This window comes from Narcine bancroftii, chromosome 12 (genome assembly GCF_036971445.1).
Source record: "Narcine bancroftii isolate sNarBan1 chromosome 12, sNarBan1.hap1, whole genome shotgun sequence".
Lineage (NCBI taxonomy): Eukaryota > Metazoa > Chordata > Chondrichthyes > Torpediniformes > Narcinidae > Narcine > Narcine bancroftii.
Window position 1 is genome coordinate 84,679,945 of NC_091480.1, and position 18,440 is coordinate 84,698,384.

At 42.9% G+C, this 18,440-nt stretch overlaps 1 protein-coding gene across 4 annotated transcripts in view; it reads right to left on the minus strand.

Annotated features, from left to right (window-relative positions):
* The window catches only part of LOC138747772 (breast cancer type 1 susceptibility protein homolog), a 159,156-nt gene that overhangs the window by 42,631 nt on the left and 98,085 nt on the right, over positions 1 to 18,440 (minus strand). The window contains exon 19 of one of the 4 annotated variants that reach the window (XR_011347652.1): positions 14,384 to 15,017. The exons of 1 other annotated variant lie outside the window; for it this stretch is intronic. The gene's annotated coding sequence lies outside the window, so the exon portion shown is untranslated. Of the gene's footprint in view, positions 1 to 14,383; positions 15,018 to 18,440 lie in introns of those variants that run through there. 2 more of the 4 variants (XR_011347651.1, XM_069907336.1) reach the window with 2 other exon arrangements.

Genomic DNA, 18,440 nt, shown 5'->3' on the forward strand with positions numbered 1-18,440 from the left:
AGTGAGCACATGTCCTTGTGGCTCACTGGTGAGGGGGAGCTGGCATCTCACCCCGGCTTCTCTAACACAACAGATGTTGGCTCAGTTACTAAACACCATCACAGCTGTTCTGCAAAGGTCCCAACTGACAGTTGTTTGCACATTTATGACATGATTCCAGCCTGCATTACTGTGGAATTTTGAGAGAAAGAACCATTCTATCAGCTTTGAATCCAGCCCTGGTAATTGTATACATAGCTGCCAGATATGGGGCAAACATACTTGACTTTCAAGATGCAAATTTAAATTAAGTTAATTAACTTCAGAGCTATGCACGGTTGGGACCAGTGACCCAGCTAGTAATTCACTGCATCTGATACCAGCTTGAATCATTGTTTTCCATTTGCAACATAATGTTGAATGACATCACCATCATCCCTCCCCTCTTCAGGGATACATGTACATTTTCTTGAGTTAAAACACCCTCTTGCTTCCAACACCTGATGTTGGCTACTTGCTTCCAGGTACCAGTGCCCTAGAGAGGAATAATGTAGAGGAAAATATTTTGTAGAACCACAGCTAAACATAAATGATTATTGGATCAGATAGCAAGTTTTAGGCCAGTGGTTCTCAATCTCTTTCTTTCCACCAACATAGGCAATCCAGTAGCGTGAATAAAAGCTCTCACAACTGGAGGGAGAACAAAAGCTTTTATTAGCTTCTAACTATGGGTAGGGGTTCACTGTAGTCTTCGGAAGGGTTCTGGGTTTAGGCAGGAAACCAGGGTTATATGTGAGCTGGTAGGGGCAGAGCTGGCCATCAGCACCACACACTACCAGCGAATCCCAGGTCACTGAACATCCCTTACTAACCACAGAGTACTGATGGCATAGGGAATACTTAAAGCGGTATGTGAGTGGAAAGTAAAAGGCTGAGAACCACTGTTTTATACAATGTAGTTGTTACTGCTCCCAGAGATAAATGGTTTTGAAATTCAACAATATCTTAAAACTGTCAATCCTTTTTTATATTTTTTTTATATACAGCATGGCAACAGGCCCTTCAACCCATGAGTCCATACCGCCCAAATACCCCAAGTAACCAGGTACATTTTTGAAGGGTGGGAAGAAATTTTAGCGCTCGGACAAAGCCCACGTAGACACGGGGCAAATGTAAAAACTCCTTACAGACAGCGCTGGATTTGAACCTGGGTCTCTGGCATTGTAATGGTATTATGCTAACTGCTACACCAACTGTGCCACCTTAATCATACCCTATCCTGTGTCCATTTGAGTTGAAGACAGAGAGCAAGAGATTGTAGAGTGAGCAGGAATACACAACTCAAAGGACCGGACAGTTTTTTTCTAGATCACGAAGAAGTAATGTCCTGCATACCTGAAGTGCAGAATCAACATCAATATTTGCTTCCTTGGCATAGAAGCTGATTTGGTTGATGGTCAGCATAGACTCAATGGGTTGAAGAGCCTGTTTTCCTGCTATACGGATACAGGACTCAATAGGAATTGCTGCAGCAAGGTATAGATCTGAATTGGATGCCCGGTAAATGGATGAAAGGACAGAGATGGGAGTCAGTATCTTTTCAACCCCACTGCTACATCTGACCTGGGATTGTAGCAGCAATAGATGGCCAGGGGTAACAATTGGGCAGTCTGCCTCTCCGCCTTCTTTTGCACCTCCCCAGCCACTGCTTCCTCACCCTCCCCCCCACAATTCTAAGAGGAGGCCCTATAACCTTTGCTTAAACAGGTTTCTACCTTCCAATGCAAACCTGCTTCTCAAATTTCAAGATGCATTCTCAGAGGACATACATGACATCACGTACAACCCTGAGAATCCTTTTTCCCATGGGCGCAGCAGGATTACCGCTAATTGGTAAAAAATGAACTACACGGCGTAAACATGTAGACAAATAAAAGAACTGTCAACAGATAACGAATGTAGACAAACTGACTGTGCGACGCAGTGAGAACAAAGAATAAAATCAATGAAGTGCACAAGTCAGAGTCCTTAAATGAGTCTCTGATTGAGTTTGTCGTTGAGGGGTCTGATGGTGGAGGGTTAGCAGCTGTTCCTGAACCTGGTGGTGTGAGTCTTATGGCACCTACACCTCTTTCCTGATGGCAGCAGCGAGAACAGGGCGTGCGCTGGGTGGTGTGGGTCTTCGATGATTGCTGCTGCCCTCTGACGGCAGCGTCCCCTGTAGATGTACTCAATAGTGGGGAGGGTTTTGCCTGTGATGTCCTCGGCTGCGTCCACTACCTATGTCGCTAGGGTCTACATGGTTACTTCAGCCAACTAATTCTCCAGTGATATAAAATACAGTACATACCTGATTTTGATAATTTGTCAGTCATTCTTTGCTCATTCTGACCATCACAAGTTCTATAGCCTTGATGAATGATAAAATTCATTCATTGTGAAGAAGATATTAAGCTAATAAGCCATTATAAATGAGTCCACACCCCAGTGTTACCTCTTTAAAGGAACATTCTGTCCAGTCTGCTATTATTTTAATTTAAAAAGCTCAAGCAAGTATATGCATACAGATTCCAGTCATTTTTTTCTCTTCCCCAGATATTTAAATAAACCACATAAGGCAAAGAAAAAAAAACAAAAATAAAACCAAAAATTAAAACAGACATCTTCTGTGCCACAACCTTACTTCACTCTCTTCCTTATTCATCTGTCGGGATGTATCTAAACTATTTCTCAGAGGTGGGGGAGGGTGGGGAATAGATCATATCTGTGGGCCTATGTGCCTCAGATGCGGCTGCCACACTTCAATGAATGTGCCATAATTCTTCCTTAAGTTATATGTAATATTCTCCATGGGTGTGCAACTCTGCATTTTCATATTCCATCGTGCAATACTAAGTTGAGAGTTGGATTTCAAAAAATTATTGAGCATCTCAGGTGTGATTTATCACCTCACTGTTATTGGGTGGGGGGGGGGCTTCCTGGGCACAAATTGGACTACAAGCAGTAGGAGAAATGATATAGAAGAGATTATATGGAACAAAAAGACAAATAACCCATATTAAACCATAAATACCAGACATGGCAAAAAATATATCAATGCATTGGATTGAAGGTGGGGTTGTTTCCTAATATGCCCTTGACCCAGAACAATTTAATGTCCACGACACTGAGCAACAGGATTGTGGACGCCTGGTGCCAGAAAGGGATCAGGTGTATTGAGGACAGTTATGGTCAGGGACAACTAATGTCATTTGAGCAATTGAGGATTAAATTTGGATTGCCTAATAGAACATTCTTCCACTTCCTACAATTGAGAACTTTCTTAAGAGACAAATTATGACAAACAATGATTCTGCTGGAGCGTAGAACCATGGAGATTCTAATTCAGTGGGGGAATGCATTTGTTTATTTCTAGAATGTAGTTCCTACTCCAAGGTGACAGCCCGAAACCAAAGTCAGAATTTTCGGATATGTGTTTCAGATGAGGTATTGAGATTGGAAACTTTATCCACTCCACCTGGCTATGTACAAAACTGAGATCCTTCTGGGTAGACTGGGGGACATTCTAAAAAAAATTACATAAGTGGAGTTTCCAGAAGATTCAGAATTGTTCGTCTGGGAGATATTAAGTGAAGTACAGTTTAGACCAGTGGTGTGCAACCTTTTAATTTCCACTCACATACTTCATTAATTAATCCCTGCTCTGTGATTAGTAAGAGATTGCTTAAGGGGGTGTGTGTTTGAACTGAACCTAATTGACGCATTATGTGCAGGGTTTCATAACTCCAAAGGAAATGGGCCAATGACAATTTTTCACAAGCAAAATATTTCAGTAACAATTGGGTCTAGAGCAGTGATTCACAACCTTCCCTTCCCACTCACATCCCACCTTAAGCCATTCTTTACTAATCACAGAGCATCGATAGCATAGGGATTACTTAAAAGTGGTATGTGAGTGGAAAGAAAAAGGTTGAGAACCACTGGTTTAGACTATCCAAACACCAAATTCAATTTGTGAAGATGGCTTTGCCGGTAGCCAGAAAGTTTATAGCAGTTGTGTGGAAGCCCAATTCTGCTATTATTCTCCATTGACTATTCTGTTCACCACAGATAAAGTAGACATGCAATATTTAAATATATTGTAAACCAAAAAAAGTAACTCCATATGTTAAAATCTAAATAAAAACTGAAAATATTCAGCAGGCGAAACTGCATCTGTGGGGAATGAACGTTTCAGGTTGAAGGTCTCTCGTCTCAGAAATATTAGTAGGTTGGAAGAGCTCAGTGCTGGATTATGGGATTACAGGGCCTGTAGCATATATCTTAAAGGGGCTCTAAATAGTGTCGACTGTTGCATGCGTGATGAGGGGGAAGTATGACTGTGACGCCCCCCACCCTGGGAGAATTTCTGCCGTTGACCTTTCATGTCTGTTTTGGTAAGTTTGAAATAGACTTAACTATTCTTAACAAAATGATGCTGTCTTTCTCAGATCACTATATATTCGGTGATTACCAGTGGTGTATCTATGGAACATCGCACCTATGGCAAGCACTGAAATTTCCTCCTCCTCTGTTAAAACTTACTTACACATTTTGCACTTACACTGAAATTGCGCCCCCTCCCCTCCCCTCCCCTCCTCTCCCCTTCTCTTCCCTCCCCTCCCCTCCACTGTCTATTTTATTAAAACTAAACTTACTTATGGCGGTGGCTGGCTCAATGCACGAGCAATGGCAATCTTCAGCCAGAGCGCTTCCAGCTGCAAGGGGGTCATGGGTAATGAATACAGCCATTACTCCTGCATTGAACCATCGGCATGAGCTGCCGGGGCAGCCTCAAAGCGGCCCGATCTGATACCAGAGCGGTGCTCCAGTGAACTCCGGCAGCACTGCACCCCTGCTGTTGCATTGGGAGTTAGATGGGGGTGGGGGGCTAGGAACGATGGGGTCGGATGAGGCGAGGACAGTGGCGTCCCTCTTTGGATTAGTTATTTTAGCCTATTATCACCTTTAATCAGGATTATTAACACAGTCTATCATTGTGGAATCTCATAGATGCTGCACAAAGATGAAAACAAAAATGTTTCTCGTAATTTATAGTACATAAACGTGGCAGCCCTTGAAAATCCAGGCCCAGTAGCATATGCCATTTTCGCTACTAAGTTAATACAGCCCTGGAAGAGCTCTATTTTGGGCTGTAACAAGTTCAAGTTTATTGTCATCCAATTGTACAAGTACAAAATGATGAAATAGCGTTCTCCTGTCCTCGGTGCAAAACACGTAGACACACCCAGACATAAAACATACACAGAGACAAAACAATACATACATAAAAATAAATAAATACTTTAGTAAATATTGGAGTCTTGGATGGTTAGTGTGAACAGTTCCTTTGGTCGATCAACATTCTCATTGTCCGTGGGAAGAAGCTGCTCCTCAGCCTGGTGGCGCTGGCTCGGATACTCCTGTATCTCTTTCCTGACAGGAGCAGCTGAAAGATGCCGAGTGCAAGGTGGTAGGGGTTCTCAATGATTTTGTAAACCCTCTTCAGACGATGATCCTGGTAGATTACATTAATGGTAAGGAGGGGGTGGGGGGGTGTGCCGAGAGGGAGACACCAGTGATCCTCTTTGCCGCTCATGGTCCTGTGGATTGACCTCTGATCCCATTCTCTACAGCAATCGTGCCCACACTGTGATGCAGCCGGCCAGGACACTCTCATTAGAGCTCCTGTAGAAGTTTGACATGATGGTGGCTGGTAGCTACGCCCCCTTCAGTCTTCTCCGGAAGTGCAACCACTGTTGTGCCTTCCTGATAAGTGAGGAGATGTTGTGGGCACATGATGAGTCACTTGTTAAGTGGACTCCAAGGAACTTGGTTCTCTCTACTACCAAATTATTGATGTGTAGTGGAGGGGTGGCCATTCCTGGTCATCCCAAAGTCCACGATCATCTCTTTTGTCTTGTCCACATTGAGACTCAGGTTGTTATTCTCGCACTTTATCACGAGACTTTTCACCTCTTCTCTTGGTCAATGCTCATGACCACTCTCCTGCACTTTCTTGTGTATTCTTTTCACTATTTCTTAAGTACTGCAAGTCCAGAGTGAACTGGCATTAGAACCATTCAAGTGGCAGGGTGGTTGCAGATGGGAGCTGAATTCTACAGATTGAATTGTCGCAGACTCAATCGTCTGTTGTTGGTGGTGTCAGCTGGAGGGCTGACAAGTGATATTATAGTCTAATGCTGGCCGAAGAAGAATCTACTGCTTTTGAGTGCAACTGAGTGACCCCATTGCCAGAAGCAGAGTGTGTATGAATGTCAGAAAAATGCATCTCATTGGAAAATAGGATGTCAATTGTCAATGGTTACATTATTGAGATTCTGATGCATGTAGGGTTTGTGGGATTGCATTCCAGTGGGAACATCAGTGCTTTGAAGAAATGATAAGAGAACGCCCTATGAAACAAGTACCCAGGGAGATGGACATGCTCCACTTCCGTCATCGTTGCCATGGTGACATCCTTTCACTTCCACATTGATGTCTTGCATCGGAATCAGCTTGCAGTCGTTATGATAAGGGTTTTGCATCTGAGAACCTATTAAAATTAATCCAATGCTTTTAGTTTTCATTACTTTCACAAGGTAAATAATCTCATCATTACAAGTAATACCTGCTGCCAAGGAATTACTCAAGTCAATGCCCTGGTGGTGAAATAAACCATATTATTGAAGCTCAGGCACTTTATGAAGTTCGATTGAACTCGAACCCCAAAGATTATTTTATTTATTGATGGGTTAGGCCAACACTTAATGCCCATTTTATTTACCCTTTGAAAGGAAGACAGTGAGCTGTCTTCATAAACCAGTGAAGATACCTGCAAAACGAATCGGGCAAGAAATTTCAGAATTTAGACCAAATTCACAGAGATTTCATTGGATGCTCCAGCTTCCTTTTATTTTGCAAACCTCTGGTGCTAATGAAGCAAGTTAGACCATAGCTGAGAGTATTGGCCGTAGTTCCAGTCTACAGTGTTTCTATGATGTCAACTACAGTTCTTAAGCACAAAAATCTTGACGTCTCTCCAGTGCAGCACCAGGGGAGTGCTGCATTGTTGGAGTTCCTGACTTTCTGATGAGGTGTTCACTCTGCTCCCTCAATGAGCTGTAAAAGATCCATGGAATTATTTGAATAAAGAACAGGGACACTACCTCCAGAATAGCTGGCCACAATTGTTTTCCTATATTAGAACTTTTGAAGTGAAGTTATTAGCTGCAAGATGCTTTCAGACAGCCTGGTGTCTTGACGAGTATTATGAATGTTGCTCCTTTCTATTTTAGAAAGGATGGGACACTTAAACGCAGTTATACGACAGACATGCACATTGTACATAATATGTGGGGCAATGTTCTAATCATTGCAAAATGACATACCCTGTAACTCACTGTCAGCAATACCCAAGAGCCCTGCTAGTAATTGTGGGCATCTTCTAACCTCTGCGCAGCTTCCAAATGTGTGTGGACAACCGTAGCAACCATGTTAAACTGGAAAGATCTGGTGGCTCTCTCCTTGAATATAACTTCAACATTCAATTCATTGCCACGTACACAAAAGATTTCATTTGTTTCCCTGCAAAGTCAAACAAAGAGTTGCCAACTAATCCAGCCCTGCTATGAAGGCAAGGAAGAGAAAGCGAAAGAGTCCCTTGAGTGGCTGTGGATCCCGCTACCCTTGACCGATATCACCTCAACACCACCTCAACCTCAACGCAAGTACAAGATCTCAAACGTAGTGCAGAGTTTGTCTTAGTTTTACAGTTAGTACTGTTCATGCGCGTGTAATAGTTGATCTAGTGTAAGGTTGACCACTCCCCTCCCTCTTATTTTTTGGCCTCAAAATCTGATACTTTCCATATAACGCGTGTAAAAGTTGACCCTCTACTTTTGGCCCCGGCCACCCGCCCATTGGAGATCGCGACGCCCTGTCCACAAACTCTCAGCTGTCCGCCCACCCAAGCTCTTGACGGCCCACCTGCGAACACTCAACTAGGCCCCGGATGCCTGCCCATCCAAGCTCCTGACACCCTGACCGATGCAGGAACTTACTGCAGTAGTATGCACGTAATTGACGACCCCCTAAATTTTATCCTAAAAATTAGTCCACAAAATTCTACTAAACACACATATATGCCATATATCTCAATTTGTTTGGAACTTTCTGAATTGTCAGACTTGGAGGGATGGGGTTGAGGCCACAGGTAAATTGAAGGAACACCACCTTGTATTCCATCTCGTCTGTCTCCAACCTGACAGCATCATTTATTAGCTTCTCTAATTTCCCCTTCAGTTTCCCCCATCTCTCTGACCCTTTTCTTTTCCACCTCCCTGTCACTTACACCTTCCATCCTCCAGCTCCCTCATTCATCCTCTGCCTTCCCTTTCCTCCTATGTGGGAGTAGCTTTCTTAGCCCTCTGCCCCCTCCTGTCATCTCTTATCTCCTTTCTGTTCCTCCCCCTCTCACTGGCATTCACCCACCCTCTGCCCTACACAACCCACCCCCCCCCCCACCCTCACCACCGTCCCCCACATTCCACTTTATTAGGGATTTGGCCGGTCTTCGGCTTCCCTGAGAAAGGGCTTCAGCCAAAACATTGATGTGCCTATTGCTTTCCACAGATGCAGTGTGACCTGCTGAGTTAAATTTTAAAAATTTAGGCATATAGCACGGTAACAGGCTCTTTTGGCCCACGAGCCCGTGGCAACCCAATTATGCCCAAAGGACCTACAACCTGGTACGTTTTGAATGGTGGGAGGAAACCAGATCATCCAGAGGAAACCCACGCAGACACAGGGAGAGCATACAAACTCCTCAACAGACAGTGCCGTATTTGAACCCTGGTCGCGATCGCTGGTGCTGTTACAGCGTTGCGTTAACCACACCACCTCAGCACTTTTTTGATCTTTCTTAGCCTCTTTCAAACCACTTACTGAGGAAAATTTCAGCATGTCTTTATGAGGCCCAGTAATTTTTGTGGAGTGCCTGGGGATTTTTCTTCCACCAACTTAAAGGTGCAGCAGTTGTCTGAGATGCAAGTGGCTTTTCTAATAATTTGCAATCTTCAGCTAACCCACCATAATACCAAATCACATTTCAGCTTGAATGCCAAACTCCACCTTGCCAACTGATTCCCACCAGCCAACATTTAGGCCAGTGGTTTTCAATCTTTTTCTTTCCACTCACACACCACTTTAAGTAATCCCTATGCCATAGGATTGCTTAAGGTGGGATGTGAGGGGGGAAGAAAAAATTTGAAAACCACTCTTTTAATCGTACCTAATTGACTCGTTATGTGCCTGGTTTCATAACTGCAAAGAAATGGGCCAGACAATTTTTCTCAAGCAAAATATTTCAGTAACAATTGGGTCTAGAGCAGTGGTTCTTCACCATTTTTTCCCCCACTCACAAGCCACCTTAGGTAATCCCTGACTAATCCCAGAGCACCATGGCATAGGAGTTACTTAAAGTGGCATGTGAGTGGGAAGAAAAAGAGTGCAAATCAGACTGAGCCTTAGCTTGACTGCTGCTTACGGGCCTGATCCTTGACCTTCTTCTCCATCCTTACGTGTCCCATCCCACCTGGCACCAGCCCCTGACTTACCAGGCCTGCTTTCTACAATCCAGACTAGCAAACAAAGGTCTTTGGCTTTGTCTTTTTCTGATATGCGGTGGGGGGGAGGGGGGCGCAAGATCTACCATCCAATTACAGTCCAGCTACACTAAACAACAAAGATTTTAATTCCTGAACACATTTGGGTGTATTTTATGGATTTTGGGCAGCTGATCACAAAAATCATCTTAATATTTTCCTATCATGTATCTTTTTTTTTAGATATAACCTATTTTTGTGATATCCTTTCATATTTTAAGTCTACTTCAAGTACAGAAAACGACATAATTGAAAATTCATTTTCTGCATTCGCACTTGGACTTCTTCCCTGCTGATCTTGGTGCAGTCAGTGACGAACATGCTGAAAGATTTCACCAGGACATTGTGACCGAGTAAAAGCAGTAGCCGGGCAACTGGAATTCATCAACGCTGGCTGACTTTTGTTGGACACTGACATGAGAGGCATCAGATGCTGAGTACAAATGAAAATCAGCGGCAGAACATTTTTAGGTTAGTAATGTGTCAGGATCGTTATGTGATTAAACATGTTAAATTCAATAAAAGTTAATGTTTCTCCAACTTGTTTCATGGTACAGCAAATCTGAAATTACCTTTGTGTTCATCTTGAAGTTGTCTATCATAATCCCCAATTTTTTTTCAGGAAGCAAGCCTTTTGAAAAGAAAATTGTTCTGCAGTGTTATTTGACAGGATTGTGTGGGGTAAAAACCAGGCAAATGTCACAGAGGAAGACAGATTGGTAGAGGAGGAACAACGATTGCAGAGAAGCAGCAGGTCTGACCTTGAGCAGTTGGTGGAAAACAGATGAAACCAAATTAGCAGACGTTTTGCATATTTTCCCATTGAAGTCAATGGAAATAAAAATCACTGGCCTCCATTTCACACTGTCAGGGAAGGTCAAAGATGTTTTAAATAGATTGAAAGGTGCTTTAGTTACCTCATCCAACAATAACGTAGCAGGAAGTAGAACTACATTTTAGCACTTACAGTTGTGAAATTGTTTTGCTTCTAAAGCTTCCAGGTATTATTTAAACTGATTCTTTCCTTCAGTGCAATGAGTTTGAATGTTGCTAACGTGGACGTGTCAGCTGCCGACACTGTGCCTGTCAGACCAGCTGTCAATCAAACCACAATACACTGCAGCATTACCATTTTCTCCATGTGCCCTACAAGTCAGTGCAACCCCAAAAACTCAATAAAGTTCTTAATAACCCTTGACTGAGTGATAAGCAACTTCTGTTTGACAAGAGGTGAGGTATTACTAATGCTTTAGCATTCCTTTGCCTGATATGTAAAGGGGTGGACGGTCCAGGAGATCGCTTCACTGAGAACCTTTGCTCTGTTTGCATCAGTGACAGGGATCTTCCAGTGGCCAACCATTTCAATCCTACCCCCCACTCCTGCACTGGCATCTCAACCATGGCCTCATGTACTGTCAGACAAAGACCACCCATAAATTGGAGGAACCACGCCTAATTCTCCGTCTCGGCGCTCTCGTCGACTTCTCCAGTTTCTGCTAGCCAACTCCCCATTTTCTCTCTCTCTCTCTTCTCCATCCCTCTGGCTTCTTTCCTCCAGCTCTTCACCCCCTTCATTCACACAACGATCCCCCCCCTCCCCTTGTATGCCCTCCACCCTTGCATGCTTATGGGACTATTTCTTTCCTCCTGCCCCTCCCCCCACTACCATTTTGTTTGGGCACCTGCCCACATTTCGATTAAGGGCTCAAGCCAGAATTGTTGGTTATATATCTTTATCTTCACTATAGAAAGTACACCGTTTGACCTGCTGAGTTTCTCCAGCGTTGTGTATTTACTTCAACCACGGTGTCTCCAGACTTTTACTCTTGAACAGGTTTGGTGCTCTGACCACCTTATAACATGTACACTTTCTCCCCTTGCAGAACGTTGTAGAATATAATCCAGGAATGGTTCCAAAAACCAATGATCAAGTATCAAAGCTGCATGTATTTCTCTGCTTTGGAACAGCTAATGGAATTTATAATTCTCTCAGCAATATTTAATCCTTTTATTAAGAATGTCCTATGAATTACTGGCCTACAGAATCTTCTCTGAACACAATAAAAAGGTATTAAAGGCAAAGAAAAGGGCAGACTCTCCAAATACACCCAATTACCCTTGTCAATTGTTATAGACTTGTTTGAAATGGTTGAAATACACAAATTAATTCTCCAAAATAAAAAGCTGAAGTGAAAGCATCTCGTCAAAGGATGCCGAAATTTCAGAGATCGCACTCCCATCAGCACAGAAGCTTGCAGTGAAAGGACAGTAATTGCTCCCTGCAAAGAGAAAAAATTATAGTCAGCTGCCACGGCTACCGGTAGATCCAGCTGCTCGCCCCTCGTCTACGAAGCTTCCTGTAGATAGTAAATGGGTCGATCTGTCTGCTAAACAAAATCTCATTAGCTAATTTAAGGGTGCGTATTATCAGTGCATGTGACTTGGGCACAAGGCTTTCATTGATAAAGAGGTAAAAATCTATTGAATACCTATGTATGAGAGTCATAAAAATTGCACTTAGTTTGAACGCACTAGTGAGAACGGTATATCTTTCTGAGGAAGAATTGCTTTAAATATTATTATGCATTATTTAATGTAGTTTATCTGTACTAAGTATTATTTGATCTGTTCTCATGACTCACTGTTTTAGAATAGAATACTTCTTAAGGCATTTCCTTTTCTGTCTTCTGCTGCACTAATTATAACTGGCACACCCACTCCACTGTTAAATTTAGATTTAAATTTGGACTTACAGCATGGTAACAGGCCCTTTCGGCCCACAAGCCCGTGCCGCCCAATTACACCCAATTAACTGACACCCCCGGTATGTTTTGAATGATGGGAGGAAACCGGAGCTACTGGGGAAAACCCATGCAGACACAGAGAAAACATACAGACTCCTTACGGACGGCGCAGAATTTGAATCCTCGTCCAGATCACTGGTGCTGTAACCACGTTGCCCTAACCACTATGCCAACCGTGTCACCCTGCTGTTAAATTTAAATATATAATTTTTTCAAATTTAAATTTAGGCATACAGCACAGTATCAGGCCACTTCAGCCCACGAATCCGTGGTGCCCAATTATACCCAACTAATGTACATCCCTCGTAAGTTTTGAACGGTAGGAGGAAACTGGAGCCCCTGGGGAAAACCCACACAGACATGGGGAGTCTAGTAAACATAATTGCATGCATTATTTCTGATAAACTGGTATCTGGCATCTATGGGGATTGGTAGATGCCGGATAAATGTATTTCCCAGTTGCTTGAGACTTGCCTACAATGCTTAACAAGTACATTAACAATAAACAGTTTAAAAGACAGAAATACACTACTGTACTTACACTAAACAAACTTCACTTGCATCAATATATTAGCTTTAAAACATTTTAATTTATTTTCAGTAACATTTTTTGAAAACATTTAACTGCATCTGCATGTGCCCCACATTCCACGGAGCTGTCCAAAGACAATCAACCCCCCTCCCCCAAGCTTACAGATAAAACCTCTGACCGGAGCAACTTACTAGGCAGGAATAAAGAGGCACTTTAAAAGAGTTACCCCAATGGCAAGTGGCCTCAAACAGCTTCAACCACAAGGACATCAGGCAGTGGTCAGCACAGAACCTCTTTGTTGAATGCGGATTGGCACAGAATGTGTGGAGAAGGATGCAGGAGTCCTTGTTATGATTCATCCCCAGCGGCAGAGGACTGTTCCCAGGGACACACGCTGAGTCTGACATCTAGAACTGCTGGAAGACTCCCCTTTAGTCTGCCCGAAACCTGTTGGCCTTCCAGCATACTGAGATGTTGGTTCGGCAATGCTGCCCTCTGGCACATTCCAGGAATTATGTGCTGAGTGACGCACTGAGGCTCGGCGCAGTCAACACACGGGCATTGGTGTGGAAGGACCACAATCTAAAGACCTCCCATTACTGGGCATTGAGGAGCAGACACTAAAGGGAAGCCCCTCAACCAACAGAATGGGGAGAAAAGAGTGGTGGTAACAGAGCATTAAGAGAGGAATGTAAAATGTACAATGATGTGAATGTATCAATATGATTGACATTATATGAATGTAAAATGTTGTAAATAATTTATTTTGAATGAAGTATATTTTTGGGAAAAAAATTCAACTGGCTCTCATCATCCTGGGTGACGCAACTTTATTCAAAACAAGACCAAGGCTCTCCGCTGGCTCAATGTTCACTAGTGTTTTATGTGTCACTTCAAAGAACATTTACTTTCACAATTTTAAATGTACGTATTTTACCTATTATTTTATTCTTATTTATTTTAATTTTTAACATTTAATTTCCTTTTTTTCTTAAGGCTGCCAGATGCTTGAATCCTGGATTCCAGGAGTTTTATTGTAATATCTCATCCTTAATATTGCATGAACAGCCTTTTGTTTGAAATTAATAATCCATTGACTGCACATGCTCGTGAAGCAAGGATGCCAAAGAATCACAGCCATCAATGAGGACATCAAGTGACTCTCTACCCTGAAGAAGTTCTTCTTTGCTCTCCCAAGGGAGTTCTGTGGGATTCTCTCTCACTGCTCCCCTTCTATAATCCCTGCTGCTCTCAAGATTTCTTCCTCCTCACCAACACTCGCCTCCCTCCCCCCCCCCACCCCACCACCGTGCTATTTTGTTTGAGCGCCTGCCCACATTGTGTCCATCCCTTGATGAAGGGGCTCAAGCCCAAAACATTGGTATTGTACAGAAAGGAGACTGTTTGACCTGCTGTGTTACTCCAAGTTTGTGTTTTTACTTCAACCGCGGTGTCTGCGGACATTCCTGTTTTACTCTTGGCTTTTTATTGAGACGGATCACAGCGTTCAAAAACATAGATGTGAGCTCAAAGAAAGAGAGCACCAGTGAAGTCCAATGCAAATAAGGTGAGAACGGTTGGATGGAAGCCAGAAGAAAATGGAAGTCCAGCCCCAGAGCAATAATTCTGGAAATCTCGATAATTACAACAACAAAAAAAGCAGGAGCCCCTCCATTCATTCATCAAGCAGATCAAAGCATTTTTCAGTAAATGACATCATACAAGCAAGCACATCCGAGAGGATGGTTCCATCTAATAACTGCACAACTACTTCTGCCCCGTCAAGTCACATCTGGTCCACCAGCAAACCCGACCACTGAGGGCTGCTTTGAAGCACTTGAGCAGGTCAAAACGTTGACCGCTGAAGGATTTAAGGTTCCAAATGTTAGGTTTTTGGAAAATCGACTTGCAGAGGTCTGTCATTCTACTGATGAACAAGTTGAGCCTTTGACCTTGGCAGGATCTACTTTAAAGGATTTGAGCGACCGGGTTTGTCACCTGGAAGATAACAACGAGAAGTTAACAGTGAGAATCATCGATTGGGAAAGTCGAAGTAGGCACCAGAATCTGCGCTTCGTGGATTGAAGCTGGCACCCTTACTGAATTTTATTCTGACCTGCCGGTGATGGAGTTTGGGAAAGAGATGGTTCTAACACCACTGGAGCTTGATAGAGCGCATCGTCAGAGTGTTGACAGCACCTTATCAACCATGACAGACAGGAACAGGGCAGCAAAGGTGATACAACCCAAACAAGAATTGGCCCATCAGTGAATTAATGCTTTATTCCATCAACAACGTGCTAAAATACATTCGTTGCACCAATACAAAACTTTGCATGGTTTCGAATCAGTTTTAGGACATGAAAAAGAGTTAAAGCAATCAAAGTTTATCATCTTACTGGACGTGCTCCTTGTAGACATGGGAGAAATCATTATTATTTAAAATTTAATTTATAGACACAGCATGGTAACAGGCCCTGCGGCCTATGAGCCGCACCACAAAATTACACCCAATTAACCTTCCAACCCTGAACATCTTTGGAACCAGAGAGGAACATGGAACACCCAGGGAAAACCCACTCAGATATGAGAAGAACAGTGCCAGATTCGAACCCATGTCGAGGGTATTGTAATAGCGGGTGTTAACCACTATACCTCAATGATTCAGTCTTGTGGCTTTTGTACCACAATGTAAATGATCAGAATCAGAATCAGGATTTATTGTCATTGAACAAGTCATGAAATTCAGTGTTTTGCAACAGCATCAATAGTGCAAGCATTATAACCATCTTACAACGTTATTATAAAAAGTACAAATAACAGGGCATGAAAAGTAAGGCAGTGTCTTTAGTTCATTGATTATTCAGGAATCCGATGGCAGTGGGGAAGAAACTGTCCTTGTGCCATCAAGTGCTCATCTTTAGGCTCCTGAACCTTTTCCCTGATGGTAGCTGAGTGAAGAGGGCATAGCCTGGGTGGTGGGGGTCTTTGAGGATAGAGGTTGCTTTTTAAGGACACCGCCTCATGTCGATGTCCTTGACGGAGTGAAGTCTGGTGCCTGTGATGTCGCAGGCTGAGTTAACAACCCTCTGGAGTTTATCCTTGTCCTGAAAGTTGGCGCCTCCATACCAGGCAGTGATGCAACCCACTGGAATGCTCTCCATGTAGAAGTTTACGAGAGTCTTCATTGATGTACCGAATCTCTTCAGACACCTCACAAAGTATAGCCACTGGCAAGCCTTCTTCATGATTCCTTCAACATGGAGGCTCCAGGACATGTTGACACCCAGGAATTTGAAGTTCTGGACCCTTCTCCATGACTGAGCCCTTGATGAGGACTGGTTCATATTCCCCTGACTTCCTCCTGAAGTCCAGAATCATCTCCTTGGTTTTGCTGACGCTGAGCACAAGGTTGTTGTTGTTACACCGTTCAATGGGCTGATCCATCTCTCTCCTGCACGCTTCCCCATTGGCGTCTGTGATTCAGCCGACAACTGTGGTGTCATCGGCAAACCTGTAGGTGCATGGGAACTGTGCCTGGCCACACAGTCGTGGGTGTATAATGAGTAGAGTGGTGGGCTAAACACACATCCTTGGGGTGCGCCTGCATTGATAATCAGTGATGAGGAGACGTTGTTTCCAATTTGTACTGACCGTGTAATGGAACAGTTTTCTTCTTCAGAGACTGACTGTCAACATCAAACACTTGGGAACATTTTAGGCCAGATGTAGAATTAATGTTAAAAGCTGCCTTAACACATTCTCTGATCCTATCTTCAGAGGACTGTTTCTTAATGCACCAAAATGATTGCTTTCCATCAGCTGGAAAGTATATCATGATAGCCTGTCTGAGAGTCAATCCAAAATCTTCCAAAATTGTAGACTGAAGTGGACTGCTCTCACAATAAACCTGACCCCAAACGAATTAATGCACTGGTCAAAAATAAAACAAACTAGAAAAGCATTCACTGCAATTCCTTGGAGGTTCAGGGTGAAAGAATATAGCAACATGAGGAAATAGATTTTAAAGGAGGTCAAAGAAAAGCCTCAGCCATCAGAAATTCTTTCCACACTTTCGTAGAAAGACAGCTGTGTTAGAGAATAGGTAAGGCATTCGAACCAGGCTGATATCCAAGGTGGCTAATCTGGTTGGAGATTATTTCCATGTTTATTTACTAGGAAAGACCAATTCATTCCTAATCAGAGAAAAATCAGAATTAAGCACATTGAGTTAAAATGAGATGGAAGTCTCAGAAAACTTAAATGCACTCAAAAAATAAATAAGTCCCATGGGTAAGGTACTAATTATATTCGACAGTGCTGAGAGATGTCGGGAGTAGATTTGCAAGCCATTAGCAGCGCTGTTAATAGTCATTACGAAGGGTCACAGGGCACCAGGGAGATATTAAGAGATTGCAAAAATGGGTGATTTTCAAAGGGGCCACAAGTCATCAATCCATTTTGTTTTGCTCCTATGTCAAAATCCTTAATTACAACTCATGCTCCCTGCAGCGATGGAAATTATGAAAAATAATTTGGAATGGAAGATTCGACATGAAACTTCATTCAGGTAACGGATTATGCGCGGTTGGTGCCACACATTTACAGCGCCAGCGATCGGGACCGGACCGGGGTGCGAATCCCGCGCTGCCTGTCAGGAGTTGGTTAGTTCTCCCCACGTCTGCGTGAGTTTTCTCTGGGGGCTCTGCTTTTCTTCCACCCTTCAAAAATGTACGGGGTGTAATTTGGGTGCCGCAGACTCGTGGGGCCAAATTAGACTGTTTTACAGTGCTGTATTGTCTAATTTTAAAAAAAATCTAATTAAAAAATGTAAAATTATAGAGTACCAGTGACCTGGGTTCAAATCCGATCATGTCTGAAAAGAGTTTGCATGTTCTCCCCGGGACAACGTGAGTTCCTCTGGGCTCTCCAGTTTCCTCCTACACTTGGAAACATACTGGGGTCGTAGGTTAATTTGGCATGTTAATTTGAATGTCTAAAATTAAAATTAAATTAAATTTGACAATGGACATTACCTGAACAAAGTACCCCATCAAGAGCAGTTTGTTGTACTGAAAGCTATAGGAACTCGGAGTAAATAAATATTAACATGGAGAAGAAATTGAATGGAAGTTGGTGAACTTCAAAGTATCATTACAAAGGGTGGGGCTGCCCCAGAGATTGGTATCAGGTAGCCAATGAGGTATGAATTAAAATGGTGAAAGATGAAGTATTAGGAACAAAGGAGGCAGTTCATAAATTATGTGATTTGATTGGCACAGTAAGAAGGTAAATAGAATTTATCGCAGAGTGCACCTTGCTGAGTCATGGGGAATGGTTATTGATGAAGCTTTTAGACCTCCTGGAAGCTTCATAAATCTGATTGTGGTAAACCACTTTAATGGACAATTATCTGGTCAA